The sequence below is a fragment of the Bombus huntii genome, chromosome 13 (genome assembly GCF_024542735.1).
Source record: "Bombus huntii isolate Logan2020A chromosome 13, iyBomHunt1.1, whole genome shotgun sequence".
NCBI classification, from domain to species: domain Eukaryota; kingdom Metazoa; phylum Arthropoda; class Insecta; order Hymenoptera; family Apidae; genus Bombus; species Bombus huntii.
The window spans coordinates 11,573,843-11,588,598 of NC_066250.1; the positions used below are offsets into that span (position 1 = coordinate 11,573,843).

Here is a 14,756-nt window from a genome sequence, read left to right on the forward strand (position 1 = left end):
ATTATATCTTTCTTTTATTATTCTTTCATATTGTGCTTGTCTCTACTCTGCCTATCTGTACTAGGACTTTTGCCAAGTTGATCTTCTGTACCCGATGTTCTGAATTCTCTTACGCTTATGCTCTTCGTAATTCATGTCCTTCGTTCTCTTTCCTCCTCCCATCTCCAAGTCCATTTCTTTCCAACATTCGGGCATGAGAATAAATGCCGTTAGGTTGTTAAATAATGTGGTTCTATCGTTCACGATTAGAATACATATACTTACACGTATTTGCAAAATATAGCATTTAAAATTCAAATTGATATTAATAAAAGTATTTTTATCTGAAATTTAGCTAATATAGAATAGAATATTACTGGTAAATTTATTCGTCCTTGATATAAAATAAAATTACACAAGTTGCACATACAGTTTATAAGTTGCTCTTAAAATAAAAATAAGAAATTGGTTGAAATAACATCGTTATTTTAAGTTATTGTTACTTCATTTTTATTTCAAACAAAATTAGCCAATGTTTGTTACAGGAGAATACTATTTACTTACTGAATGGTCCCCACTTCAATTACGCTTGAATAATAAATGTGTAAGGCTGTGTATACGTGGGGCAATCTGAGAAAATCTTTACTGTAGACGCAGTTGACGTAGTCGAAATAGAAGTTATTTCGGAGAATATTTATTCAAAAAACAAATAAAATGAAAAATGTATTACTACGGTGGAGTCTCGGTTCTCGGAGTCAAAATTCCATATTGTCCGAGGTGCTTTGAACTTTATCGTAACTTCATTTTTTTCGAAATTTTTTTCGGAAGCGTAAATCATCAGGTACTGTGAAGACAATTAATCAAATTTTCAGCCGATAAAATAATGAACTAAATCTAAAAATATATACAGTACAGTATCAAAATGTTTCTTACGATTTTATTATACGATTTATGAACACTATTAGACCTTTCCGTATTATACGAGTTTTCGATTATCCGAAATAAAAATTGTATTCTTATTTCTAGTTTTCTACACTATGTTAGATTCTTATATCAAATTCTTAATTCCATAAAATGAAAAATTATTTCATTTAACAATCAAATAACGAAACAATTGAGAAAAAAATTATTTTCTCTTTCATACAATACTACTACAAAATTAAAATGACTACAAGGTCCACTTAAAGTGATATATTATTGAAATAACCATTTCTTCAAATACTTTATTTAAATGATGTCCACTTTTCCTCTGCAATGTTTCGCGAGGATGTGCTTTTTCTATTTAAAGCGAAAATGACACACAAAAAAGATAAATAATTGCATCAAATGAAACAACAAATAAATTGAGAGAATCACACATTGAAGAATCACAAATAATCTAGTCTTTGAAAAGTTTAAAATCTAAGAAGCAAATTAATTTTTATTTGAAAATAAATTCCAAAACCTTATTTGATAATTTGAAAATAATTTGTTTGTCAAATATTTGATTATTTCAAACAGTAATAGAAAGATAACGGGATAACAAGTAATTGCTTCTTTTTTATAAGAAATCGTATATCTATTAGCCTTAGAAACAATTTATCAGGCCAGGAAGCACAAAAATTAAGAGGTACGGAGACGAAGATATGAAAATAATTCAGTAAATAAAGACCGACCTCTGTTGGGTAGTTTTGGGTGAGATCATCCACCCTATAATCCGGGCCTTGCTCCGAACGATCTTCATCTTTTCCATAAGAGCGGTTACAGGCGGGTCGACTAAATCGGTCGTCTAGAATTGGTCGAATCGACTAGTCGACCGTCGACAAACCTAGTCAACCATATTTTCGCCTTCACACACTGAGCGACTTACTAAAATATCTTGCTAATCGGCCCTTTAGTCGACCCGTCTCACAGTGAGAAATTTTGTCGAAATCCTGGTCGAAAGTAGTATCTTTAAATCTAAGATAGATTGTTGGAATAAATTGCAGATATGATTCTAAAATAACAATAATGATATACTTTTTAATGTTAAATATTAGGTATAAAAATAATTTTGATAAAATATAAAAAATAGAAACGTTGATAATTACCTACAAGTATAAAAATGTAAAATACATTCTGATGTATATTTAATAGTTTCTTAATCTTTACTATATGATGTTAATTCTTCTTTTTCTTGTTCTCATTCTCATCCCCCTCCTGCAAAATCAATTTTGGATGATTTTTGGCAAATTTTGGCAAATTGAGGATACCAAGTATTATATCAAAAAACTGAATGACATTTTTGGGATATTTTTTGCCTTTGTGGGTTATATTCCTCTTATACTGCTTACGCTATATCGATCCAAGGATACAAGCAAATTATGGAAAATATCTTCTATTGTTTTCTTTATCTTCGTTGCGGTTTTCTTGTGCTTTTCTTGTGCTTCTTCTCCCAGTTATCCAATTGGAAGAAATGAATCAATATTTTATGTACAGCCGTTGGCAGGTTATATCACCCATATAGCTTCATAAATTTCTTCGCAGTAACTCTCTAAGCAGTGTGTGTGAAAAAAATCTATTTTTATTAGATGGATGCTCATCATGAAGATTAGGTGCATTAGATGAAAATCAGCGAGCAATATTTCCATCATCACTTGTACCAAATCCTGGATTCAGATTTATCTACAAGCAAACTCATCTCAATTCCGAAAGATTTTTGTATTTTTTACTTATTCTCCGCTACTTTCCTCTTGGTGTGTTACCTCGAACTAGCTGGCTATAAGATTGATGCAGTAAGCATTCGAAACATTTTATCTGCTCGGTAATGGCGATATTCCAAATCTCAATTTTGATTCGTCCTCGATATTTTGTTTCATGGTCAAATCGATATTATCGAAGTCCTTGCAGGTCACTCGGCAAAGGTAACATCTTCAACATGTCGTGGAATTTTTTGATATCGTATTACGTACCTTCCCATCGAACATCGTAAACATGCAGCAATGCGTAACTGGTGGTACATTATGTATCCTCAATTTTCACTGTGGTCGAACTTCAAAGTTTTGCTTAATTTTCAATCTTTTGTATCTCTTGTATCATCACATTTGCTGTCTCGTGTATATAATGAATTCGAATACGCCTGCAAAATCTTGGCAAGGATGTTTGGAAATTCTACCATAACAGGATTTGTTCTGCATTATTTGGAGCATCTAATATGAACTGCAATGAAACAAATATGCTTGAGTCGCAAATAGTGGAGTTTACAAATCCTCGCTCAAACTCGCTTATTCCAAATGCTCCATCGCATCTCCATTTAACTATTGAATTAAGATTACTTAAATTATTAGCGTTCATGATACTGATTTCCTCTTGAAATTGAAATATCCTCAGAACTGTGTGATCCAATATGTTTTGTTACGCTTCAGTGATAATGATATTTTTGGCATAACAGTCCTTTCAAGTTTCCATAATGATTTTAAATTTCAAGATCCATAATGCGGGTACTGTTGTGCGTTTTCGCTAGATTTCTTACAATATTATATTGATATTTTGTTAATTTTGCCTTCGTTATTGCGTGAGTATAGCTTTATAGGGAGACTAATTTTCCTCTGTGCATTCTTATATTCAGCAACACATTCTGACTGGCAAATTACGTCTTTTATAACGTTGACAATATCTAATTTATGGTGTTTTTTGAACTGCGTTTGAACAGCGTAAGAGAGTTCCCCGGAATAAATACTTGCTCGTACATAGTTCTTCAATCTTTCTTCTTTTGAATCGTTTTTCACTGACTTTAGTAAAATCAATCGATGATTTTCCAAAATTTTCATTATATATTTTACTTATTAGAAATTCAATTCTTCCCTCTAACCGCGAACAATTTTTATTTCAAAAATTATTGTAATTTATTTATTATAGTACATTTGTTTCGCTTACAAAATGTCGTAAACATTGCGTGGTTTCCTTTGACAGCCAATATCCTTTTTACATAACAGTTACTCTTGTCTTTAAAACTGGTTGAGGGACAATTTCTGGGAGACTCTACAAGCTCATTTCTGGATAATGAAGTGCACGTTGCTTGAGAAGTTCCAGGTGCTGACATCATAATATTTTTCAATGCACTATCATTTGATAAATAAAGTACAAAATGTCGCAACTGCACAAACTGCACAATCAAATCATACAAGTTGCACAAACAAGCTGTACGGCAGAAATGCTTTATAAAATCGTTTTGAAGATCGATGTAAATATAAAGTTTGGAAGATGTCTATCGTTTTAGTGACTCTTTGGTTCATAGAATGACTTTGGCCCATTTTTATTGGCCAAGTTCATATTTAATACGAGCTTGGATCTAATAAAATTTGGTTAATTGGTTCCATCAATGTGTAAATGCCTTGTGGGGGCGTGCCTAATCTTGCGTTATGACACTAAAAATTGTGATGGAAAGAGAAAAAAGGAATTCAAAAATTTGCAATTTCATATCTAACACTGACCAGGATGTATTCTTCTTCTTCAACGAATCCCCGGTTTATAATGGTCAACAAACGTTAAGATATAGAACTATATAGATATAGAAACGTTAGATATAGAAATAGGCATACTAATCAAGCAAAACGCAATATTCCGGTCCTATGCCATAAATGTGCATCGCATAAACGGTGCTAACGGCAAAGAAATAACAGCTTGTAACATCGTAATTTATCGCAAAAAAATGCAACGGATCTTTTTTCAGGAATCTTCAAAATTTATTTAAAAAAAATGGCGCCTGATCTCGCTTTATACATAATTATTTCCTTGGGACAAAGGAAACAATATTTGGATCTTGTATTCTCCTTTATCTCAAGCGTAGATAGTGAAATAAAGAAGAAAAATGAGACTAGAATATATATAAATTTAGAGCACGTCAGACAGCTATCAACATTAAGAGAAAAGGATTACAAATCGATACTGAACAAAAAGTTCTTTTCAATTTTGGTTTAAAACTTTCACGTTATAAAACCAACAACTTTGATTTACCGTATCTCCGAGGATTGTACAGAGAAAGCTGATACTAAGGAAAAATCATGCTTTGATAATTCATAAATGAAACGCAATGCAAAGATCTTTAAAGTTAACAGTCAGCTTAACAGTCAGCAGTCAACAATTGGTTGATATGTTGACTGCTGAGATAGTCATCGGTGATCCATCGCTTGCTAAATGTTTCTTACTGATTAAAGTAAGAAAATTTCCATGAACTGACCAAGTTTCCAACAATGTGGATGATTCAAATAATATTGTTAGAGAAAAAGTGTGCAAATATAACATGATATTGTGCAAAAATTAAATGTTTATTGCGGTTTCAATGGCAAAACATATAATATTCGCGTAATACTTATCGTGTTAAATGATCTGGCAGTGAACAACTACAGCAAGGGGGTTTTAAAACTTGTGAACTATGATAAATGTTTAAATTTGAGGGGTAATTATATGGAGGAACAAATTAAGGTACGTATGTATGTTGAAAAAGATATAACATTGAATAATAAAACGTTTTCTTAATTTTTTAAAGCTAAACAGTCTTTATTATGTGTATTATCCTTATGCCTAAGCTTAAATATCACTTCTCAAAAAATTAAAGTAAATAAATATTATTGGAAATGTGATTGTACCATAGATATATATAAGTATCTTTATATTTTACAATAAAATATTAAAATAATGTAAATATATAGAACCTCATATAAAAAAGCAAAAACTAAAATAAATACTTTTTTGAAGTAATGCAACTAACTCTGTATATATATATTGTAGTATCGTAGACGAAAGGCCTAAGAGATATCGAGCGAACTATAAACAATGTCACGAGAAAGCCGAAATGCCGACAGGCCCAACAATGCATCGTCGGTCTTTCAATCGAATAGTTTCGCGAAAAAGGTCTGCGTGACCCTGGCCACGAGCGGTTGCGGAACACGTGCGTGGTGGGGGGTAAGACACAAGACGTGGGGCTAAGACAAAAGACAAGGGGTTGCTAAGGGACAAAGACAAATTAACAGTCAGTGTGAGTTGAGACGCCACAGATTGTGAGTTGTGAAGTCAGAGAGTGCGAATTGCGTTGTCGAGAGAGTGTGGTCCGCGTGAGAGAGGGCGTTGGATCTGTCACGTAAAATAACAAAATAAAAAAAGGAATTTGAGGTAAAAAATAAAAAAAGAAAACTTTATTTTTTTTCTAACATCAATACACTTTACAATTTACTTCCGAACTCTAGGCGTGACTTTCTAAGACTGACTCTTATGATTTTACTTTCGATCGGATCCGATTACTTTCTTTTGTCATCCCTCAACATCCCCACCGTCCATGCATTTGCTAGGCGTCCGCGATCGTTGCCACGTGCTCTTTCTTCTAGAACCTTCGGTGGAAGGACCGTTGGGATGTTGATGGTTCATTAGGCACTTCAGCGATATACATTGTCGCCGAGTGCCGCCACATCTTTATCTCTATCGTCAGTCCGTCGGATTTGAAGTATGCCGGTCGTGACATACCCCCCTGGTTAGATTGATCTTGGTCCTCTAAGATCGTAGTAGAATGGAATTATTTAGATGTAGATCAAAGGATATGTTTATGCTTTTTTTTCAGGAATCGCTATGAATTGATTTTCTGCATGTTATGGTACAAAAGTTATTTCGTTAATCTTAAATATAGCAATTTTACAATATTTGTTAGTGTTCGAGAAGCTAATAATTTCAGAGGCGTAATCATGTTGTAGTTTTCGATCGTGAATTGGTTGGGTTTGTTTACAAAGCGTAATTCCTATCCCGTGAATTTAAGGCAACTAATTAAGGGTATTGTTACTAGTGCTAGGGTCAGCATTATCCTGAAAAAAGTACGCTTTCAATCGGTTACCATGTATCTTTTTCTTAGCATTGTCGATAGAAATAATGTAATAAGGAGTTTTCACATCGTTAATTCTGTAGGGTCCTAACCATTCAATGTCCAACTTATCTCTTTTATGGTCGTTGTGAATTAAAACAAAGTCTCCTTTCCTAAACACAGTCTGAGTTTTAACAATCTTTCTTTCTTGGTCTCGCTTGTATCGTTGCTTATTCTGAATAAGTGTTTTGTGAGCTGTTTCCCAATATTTATTCAACTGTTTTTGCCAAAGTGAGTACATATCATCATAGGTAAGTGTGGGAAATTTGGATATTGCGGAAGGTAAGTTAGCTTTTCGCCCAAAGGTCAATTCAAAGGGAGAGAATCCTGTTCCTTCATGTTTCGCGGTGTTGTACCCTAAACAAATGAAATTAAGTACTTCATCCCATTCTTTGTCATTGTCGTGTAATGCAGTACGAATTAAATCTTTAACTGAGGCATGCGTTCTTTCGAGGGATCCGTTACTTTGTGGGTGAAATGAAGTTGTTTTGATGTGTTTGATTTTAAAAGCTTCTTCAAATTTCGTCATTAAATCACTAACAAAATTTTGTCCCTGATCTGTTAGGATCGTTTTTGGTGCCGAAAATATGTAAATATAGTGTTCAATAAGCGCGTTAATTATGGATTCAGTTCGTTGCGTTTTAAGGGGAACTAGTATCAGATATTTCGTAAGTTCATCGTGTATTGAAAGTATGTATTGGTTTCCGCGTTTGGTTTTCGTCATCGGTCCTATGATGTCCATAGCGATTTTGTCGTTAGGGTTAAGTGGCGTGTCTGAGATTTGTGGGGATTCTTTGGGTCTGATACGTGTTAGTTTCTCCTTTTGACATGTGTCGCATGTTTTCACAAAGTTTTCTACTCTTTCTAAAAGTCCGGAAATTTTGAATTTATCCTTGATCCGTTGATACGTTTTCTGTATCCCTAAATGTCCTACGGTGTCGTTATGGTTTTCCTTTATTGCTTGTATTATTTCGTTTTCGTCTAGTTTTAAGATGGGATTAGGTGCATAAGTAATTTTCTTGTACGTGTCGTTAAAATATATTAGCATGAGTTTAATCTGTGTTTTCTCTAATTCAGTGAAGTCGTTATTTCCTATGCCGATTTTTGTTGTATCTTTAAGAATTTTGTAAAGTCTTCTGATCCAAAGTGTCTCGTCGTATTCTCCTAAGTCGTTTCGAGTTAATTGGTAAAATGTTTGGTCATTTGGTTTAATTTCTAAGAGTTTCGGATTCTCGTTGTTGTCTTTCCATGCGTTGAATGAATTAGTGTGATCAATTACTAGGTCGAGGTTAACTACTTCGTCGCGAGTTACTGCGTGAACTCTAGATAAAGCGTCTGCAGCTGTGTTATCTTTACCCTTTGTATATTCGATTTCATAGTCATATTCTTCGAGTCTAAGTCTCCAACGAATCAGTCTGCTAGAAGGGTCTTTGCAATTGTGTAGCCACTTAAGAGCTTGGTGGTCGGTTCGAATAATGAAGCGTCGTCCTAACAAATATTGTCTTAATCTTTTCACGGCCCATACGATGGCTAAGAGTTCCTTTTCTGTCGTGGTATAGTTTCGTTCGGGTGGATTCAGTGTTCTTGAAATGTAACAACAAGGATGACCGTCTTGCGACAGTATTGCTCCTAGTCCTTCGTTACTTGCGTCGGTAGTTAAGGTAAAGGTTTTGTTAAAGTCTGGATAAGCTAATATTGGGAAATTACAGAGTTTGTCTTTTAAAGTATCAAAGCTAATCTGGTGTTTGTCAGTCCAATGGAATGGTGTGTCCTTTTTTGTTAAGTCTGTAAGGCTTTTCGCGATTTTGGAAAAGTTTCGAATAAATTTGCGATAATAACCTGCTAAACCTAAGAATGATTTCACGTCCGTGGCATTGCGGGGTAATCGAAAGTTTTTTACAGCGTCTAATTTCTTGGGGTTTGGTTTGACTCCTTCGGATGAAACTACATGGCCTAAGTATTCTAATTCCGGTTTTACGAATTCACATTTGTCCGGTTGCAATTTAAGTCCTAATTCTCTGAGTCTCTGAAATACTATCGCGAGGTTTTCGTTATGTTCTTGAATCGTTTTTCCGAATATCACTATGTCATCCAAATAAACAAAGCAGTATTTTCCTACAAGTCCAGCTAAGGCTCTGTCCATTAATCTTTGAAAGGTAGCGGGTGCGTTTTTAAGTCCGAATGGCATTCGATTGAAATGAAAATGCCCTTGCGGTGTCGAAAAAGCGGTATATTTTTTAGATTTCTCGTTCATTGGAATTTGATGGAATCCTGAGGATAAATCAAGCGCCGAAAAGAATTTTGCGTTTCCTAGTTGTGTTAAAATGTCGTCTATATCAGGTAAAGGGTAAGCGTCTTGTTCTGTGAGTTCATTTAGTTTCCTGAAATCGATAACTATCCTCCATTTCTGTTTTCCTGAGGCGTCTAATTTTTTCGGAACTACCCATAGCGGAGAGTTATAAGGGGATTCGGATTCTTCTATAATATTTTTCTTCAACATGTCTCCTATTTGTCGCGAAATCTCGTCACGGTGACATTCCGGTGGTCTATACGATCGTGTGTTAATAATTTTGTCTTTGGTTAACGAAATTGTGTGCTGAGTTAAATTAGTACAGGGTAAAAGATCGGTTTCTAAATTAAAGATGTCAATATAATGAAGGATAATCTTTTCGATGGATTCACGGATTGGTTTTTCAATGTGATCTGTTCTCACTAGACTTTTTAGTTTTGATACGTTGGAAAAGTCATGAGAATTTTGAATATTGCTAGAAATTTCAACGTTTTGCTCACCAGTGTTGATAAAACATACTTTAGTTGGTTTGCCTTCCAAATAGATTGTTTGAACTCTGTTTTCTCCAGGAGTCAAATGTATTGGTTTCTGAAATAAAATGGTTTTGTCGTTTAATCGGATTTTGTCATTGGATATTGAATAGTTATACTTCTCTAAACATGGTAGCCCAATGATTCCGTCTTCGATAATAGGGAAATTGTTCGGTACTATGTGAAAAATGTGATTTTGTCCAAAAATTCGTTTCGTTACGTATTCGTTAGTTTCGTATTTGTCTCGTCCCATAGAAAATTTTTGTTTAGGCCCTATTTGTATCGCGTTGACAGTTTTGTTACGTTTCACCAGGTTTATCCCTGCTCCTGTGTCGACCAGAAATACTCGCTCTTCGGTTCGGGTTGACAAAGGTATTGCGAGTAATCTTCCCGTGGCGATGTTGACTCGTATGTCTCGTACGGTTCGTCCATCTCCTGGTTCGATGTTGTTTCTTGTATTTCGTCCCATTCCTGGACTGCCTGAATTCTTGCGGGTGGTCGATCGCGCTGGCTCGGTGGTAGAAAATTTTGACACTTGTTGGCAATGTGTCCCAGCTTTCCGCACTTGAAGCACTTCATCTGTGCGCGTTCAGCAGGTGATCTATTTTCTACTTGGTTAAATGTAGCAGGTTTCTGAGCTACTGGCGTGTTAGGCGATCTTGATGGTACATTAGATCGTCTTACCTGCATATGCTGGTTGTCGGGGCGATTACTAACCGAAGGTAAGCGATTACATGACCAATTAGGTTGTCGTTCTTCTCGCAAGTAGCGTTCTACATCGGCTGCCTTTTTTTCAGCTTCCGGAAGATTCAAGGGTTCACTGCTTAATAGTATTCGCCCTATGTCGCGTCTGAGTCCCTTTAGGTACACACGAACAGTCTTCTTCGTGATTTCTTCAGTCATAATTTTACGTGTTAGTGGTTGTGGGTACTCATTGGTTACTGCGTACAGCAAACGGTTGAGTATTCTTCTAAACCGAATATTAAAACTTTGCACTGATTCCTCGCGTCCCTGTCTCAACTCTCGTAATTGTTCTTGGTACTCATCCGAAGTCACTTGTGCTGCTAAGTTATTTCTCAGTGCGTCGTACAGATCACTGTAACACTCAATAGGAATGTTGCGAATACTTTGGGCTGCTTTCCCCACGATTTTTTCCACTTTTATTGCTTTTAGCAATAGATCTTGCTCCATACAGCGATCCTTCATACTTCTCACTTCTTTGATGAAGTCTTCAACTCCTACATCATCATCTCCGTTGAGCGTTGGGATGTAGCGTATTGCATCCTTAGCTCGTAGAGTGGGAGGAGCGGGCGAAAAATAGCCTCTTTCTTCCACCTCGGGTTGTTCGCTGTCGAGGTGGACAGGTGGGGTGTCTGAAGCTGCTAACCCTGACAGTTTGCGTGCTTTTGCCATATTCACAGTACGATTGATTGCTGTCGACGCACTTTCATTGTCTTCGGTGATAATGGAAGCAAATTCATCGGTCGCAGGGGATCCGAACCCAGTCCGTAGCGCTGCGACGGTTTTCCCGAGATTCTCGATTTCTGCTGCCCTGTGTCTGTTCTCTTCGTCATTTTGCATAGACAAATGTAACATTTCCTCTCGTAAAAGGGCAATGTTCTCGTTCTGTTTTTGAATACTGTCCCATATTGCTCGCAACATTGGGTCAGTTGAGGTTGAAGTTTGAGATTCGTTTGCCTTAGACATTATTGCGCTGATTTATAATTTTCAGACGAAGACGAGTCTTGGCTACTGAAGCTAAATTTTCTTTCACGGTAACGTACACAGGAATTCAGTTTACCTTTTATTGTTACTTCACTTGGTTCGTGATAGTTACTTTGTTGTTGCGGATGACCGTAGTCCCAAATAATTCGATCTTCCGTAGATGATGAATGTCTTTTGGTTTCCGAACAAACACTTTTCACTATCCTGGCAGGATCGCCAAAATGTCACGTAAAATAACAAAATAAAAAAAGGAATTTGAGGTAAAAAATAAAAAAAGAAAACTTTATTTTTTTTCTAACATCAATACACTTTACAATTTACTTCCGAACTCTAGGCGTGACTTTCTAAGACTGACTCTTATGATTTTACTTTCGATCGGATCCGATTACTTTCTTTTGTCATCCCTCAACATCCCCACCGTCCATGCATTTGCTAGGCGTCCGCGATCGTTGCCACGTGCTCTTTCTTCTAGAACCTTCGGTGGAAGGACCGTTGGGATGTTGATGGTTCATTAGGCACTTCAGCGATATACATTGTCGCCGAGTGCCGCCACATCTTTATCTCTATCGTCAGTCCGTCGGATTTGAAGTATGCCGGTCGTGACAGATCCGTGGTTACGAGAGTTGCAAATTAACTATCTAGTTGTCTTAATTAGAATACGTTATTGTGATTAATTCACGTTAAACAACCATCGTTTCCTGTTTAACCAACATCTGTTTAATCTATTTATTGTAAATAAAGTAATTGTAGTAAAGATCCTACAATATATATATATATATATATATATGTCGGATCACGATTCGAATTTTGGGCGCGCGACGACTCTTCATGTGGACTAGCCATCGTTTCACAAAGCCGAGATTTTATTTACACGTATATACAGGTCTATCACTAAGCTTAACAAATAATAAGTACAACTAATAATAAGTCTAACAAACACTAAGCCTAATGAATAATACGATCTACGAATAATTAAATTAAATAATACTATTAGCAATGTTTGAGTTCAAACGAATCCACGGTCACCGGGATAACTCCTTACTAAGCGAAACTAACTTAGACGCAAATGCGATCGTCGAAAATGCTCGATGTATCACTCTCCAAGGCAATCGCAAGAATGCCAGCCTCGTGGAGATTTTTCTCCCTGTACGATTGCATTTTGTTTTCTATACCCGTTTGGAAGCATCGAGAAGGTTCCAAACGCCGTTGCTAGGCACACTCGTTAGAAGCATCGAGAAAGTTCCAAACGCCGTTGCTAGGCAGTTTCTGCCTGGAGTTTTGATTACTAATACAATGTATGTCCCATTGCATCGGCACCTCCGAGGCAACCTCACACGTGGCTTGGCCCGCTCTCGAGGCCGCATGCCGCCACAACCACATTTCTCGGAAAACACATACAACCACTCCAGACCTCCGTTAGATAAAACATCCCGTGACCGTGGCTACGTTCAGCGACCGATTGTCACCTCGAACCCAATCTCGCTTATTACAAATCTTAAGCAATTACAACTATAATAAAATCTAGGCTAAGGTACTAGAGGATGTTCCCAAAATTTCCAAGGAAAGGCTTCGGCTTTCCTTTCATCTCCGACATATATATATATATATATATGTCGGAGATGAAAGGACATCGGGGCCTTTCTTTTGGAATTTTTGGGAAGATCCCCAATACTTTAGTCTGGACTATTTATTACAGCTGTACTTAAATAATAAAACTTAGAAGTAGTTGTTATGATTCAATCCGATTATGTTCGCCCGAGATTTGTGACGATGGGCTTGGGCTCGAGGTGACACAACTGGTCGCCGAACGTAGCCACGGTCACGGGATGGACGTACACACCCAAACCAGCTGGTTGCTGAAACGAATAAAGTCATAATAGAAAGAAGACTGAAGAAGAAGCATCCCGCAGACCTCACAATAGAAATAAAATAAACAACTTGGAAGATGGAACCCCGCTGGGGGTAGCCATCCACATGTTATATTATTATACCACTAAGCTATAATATTTTACCAAGTGTCCTACTGGACAAATTGTAAAATTTCAATAATAAAAAAAAAATGGACGTTTTTACCTAACAGAGAAGTGCCAATATTATGGGACACACGTTGTATGAACAATCAAACCCCGGGCAGAAACAATGTCGCCGCTACGCGGGACTGCCTAGCTCGGCGGTTGAAATTTTGTTGGTATCCCCGGCCAATATACAACAAACGAACGCGATCGTAAGGAGAGGACAGTTTCCATCAGGCTTTTATTCTTGCGATCTCCTCGGAGAGTATCACTTCGTCTTTACGTACAGTATATAACGAGCGTCACAGCAAACATTACTTTGTGCTTCAAAATATATTCTACGTTTAACAAAGAGTTGCCCCGTTGACCGTGGATTCGTTATTGAACCTAAGAAGATTGTCAATAACATCTCGAGTGTCTAATCACCACGGTTATTTGTCAAACTCTGTAAAAATTATATTTATACCAATAAATATAATCTCTATGCTACAACAACGATGGCTAGTCCGAATGAAGATTCGTTACACGCTCCTAAACCTAACGATAACTCGACATACATATATATATATATATATATATATATATATATATATATATATAATTATTATTATATATATATATATATAATTATTATATATATATATGAAATAACTATCACATAATACATAAAAACCTTCTTATCGTACACAAGTTAATGCATAACAATAATGCTCGAATCAGTTCAGAATAGCTTACATACATTTGCATGTCATGAATGAGTCCAGCCTGCAACAAAACATAGGAAGCAAACGCGGCAACACAATTACAAATATTGTTGTTCGTTTACCTTGCATATTTAAGGCAATGATATGCTTTTGAAATAGAAAACTTTTATGTCCATATTATATGTTATATATAAAACATTTTGGAATTTTATTAGCATTATAATGAGACACGATTATTATGATCACAATCGTAAAATTTGAAACCAATCTAACAATACATTTCTAAACAATTTTGCAATCGAGTTGTACGAGGTAGTAGGGAGTGGTAACAACTTTTCGATCTCGTTACAGGAGTACCACATTTTCGGGCCGTACTGTAGCCGTATATTATTATTTACATTATCATTTAAAATCAAGTAACAAAATATATAATAAATAAATAAAAATTGAAATAAAAATTGATTTCTATAATGCTCGATCCTCCGACCTGTCGATACATCAGATAGTTTTATATTGTAGTATCATTAGTTACCATTAATTACCAACTCACGAAGTAATGCTACTATGAATTGCTCTTTCTTGATTAATACACTAAAAATTTCGTCATCGTAACGCCATGTTATTGTTGATAACGTTATTGTTATTGTTACT

General features: G+C 36.0%; 2 protein-coding genes across 3 annotated transcripts in view; one reads left to right on the forward strand and one right to left on the reverse strand.

Moving 5' to 3' along the window:
- Positions 1–14,756, forward strand: part of LOC126872660 (uncharacterized) — a 136,286-nt gene that overhangs the window by 46,615 nt on the left and 74,915 nt on the right. The window lies entirely within an intron of this gene.
- The window catches only part of LOC126872661 (uncharacterized), a 308,769-nt gene continuing 300,126 nt past the window's right edge, over positions 6,114–14,756 (reverse strand). For both annotated transcript variants that reach the window (XM_050632782.1, XM_050632783.1), the window contains exon 3: positions 6,114–6,483. The gene's annotated coding sequence lies outside the window, so the exon portion shown is untranslated. The remainder of the gene's footprint in view (positions 6,484–14,756) is intronic.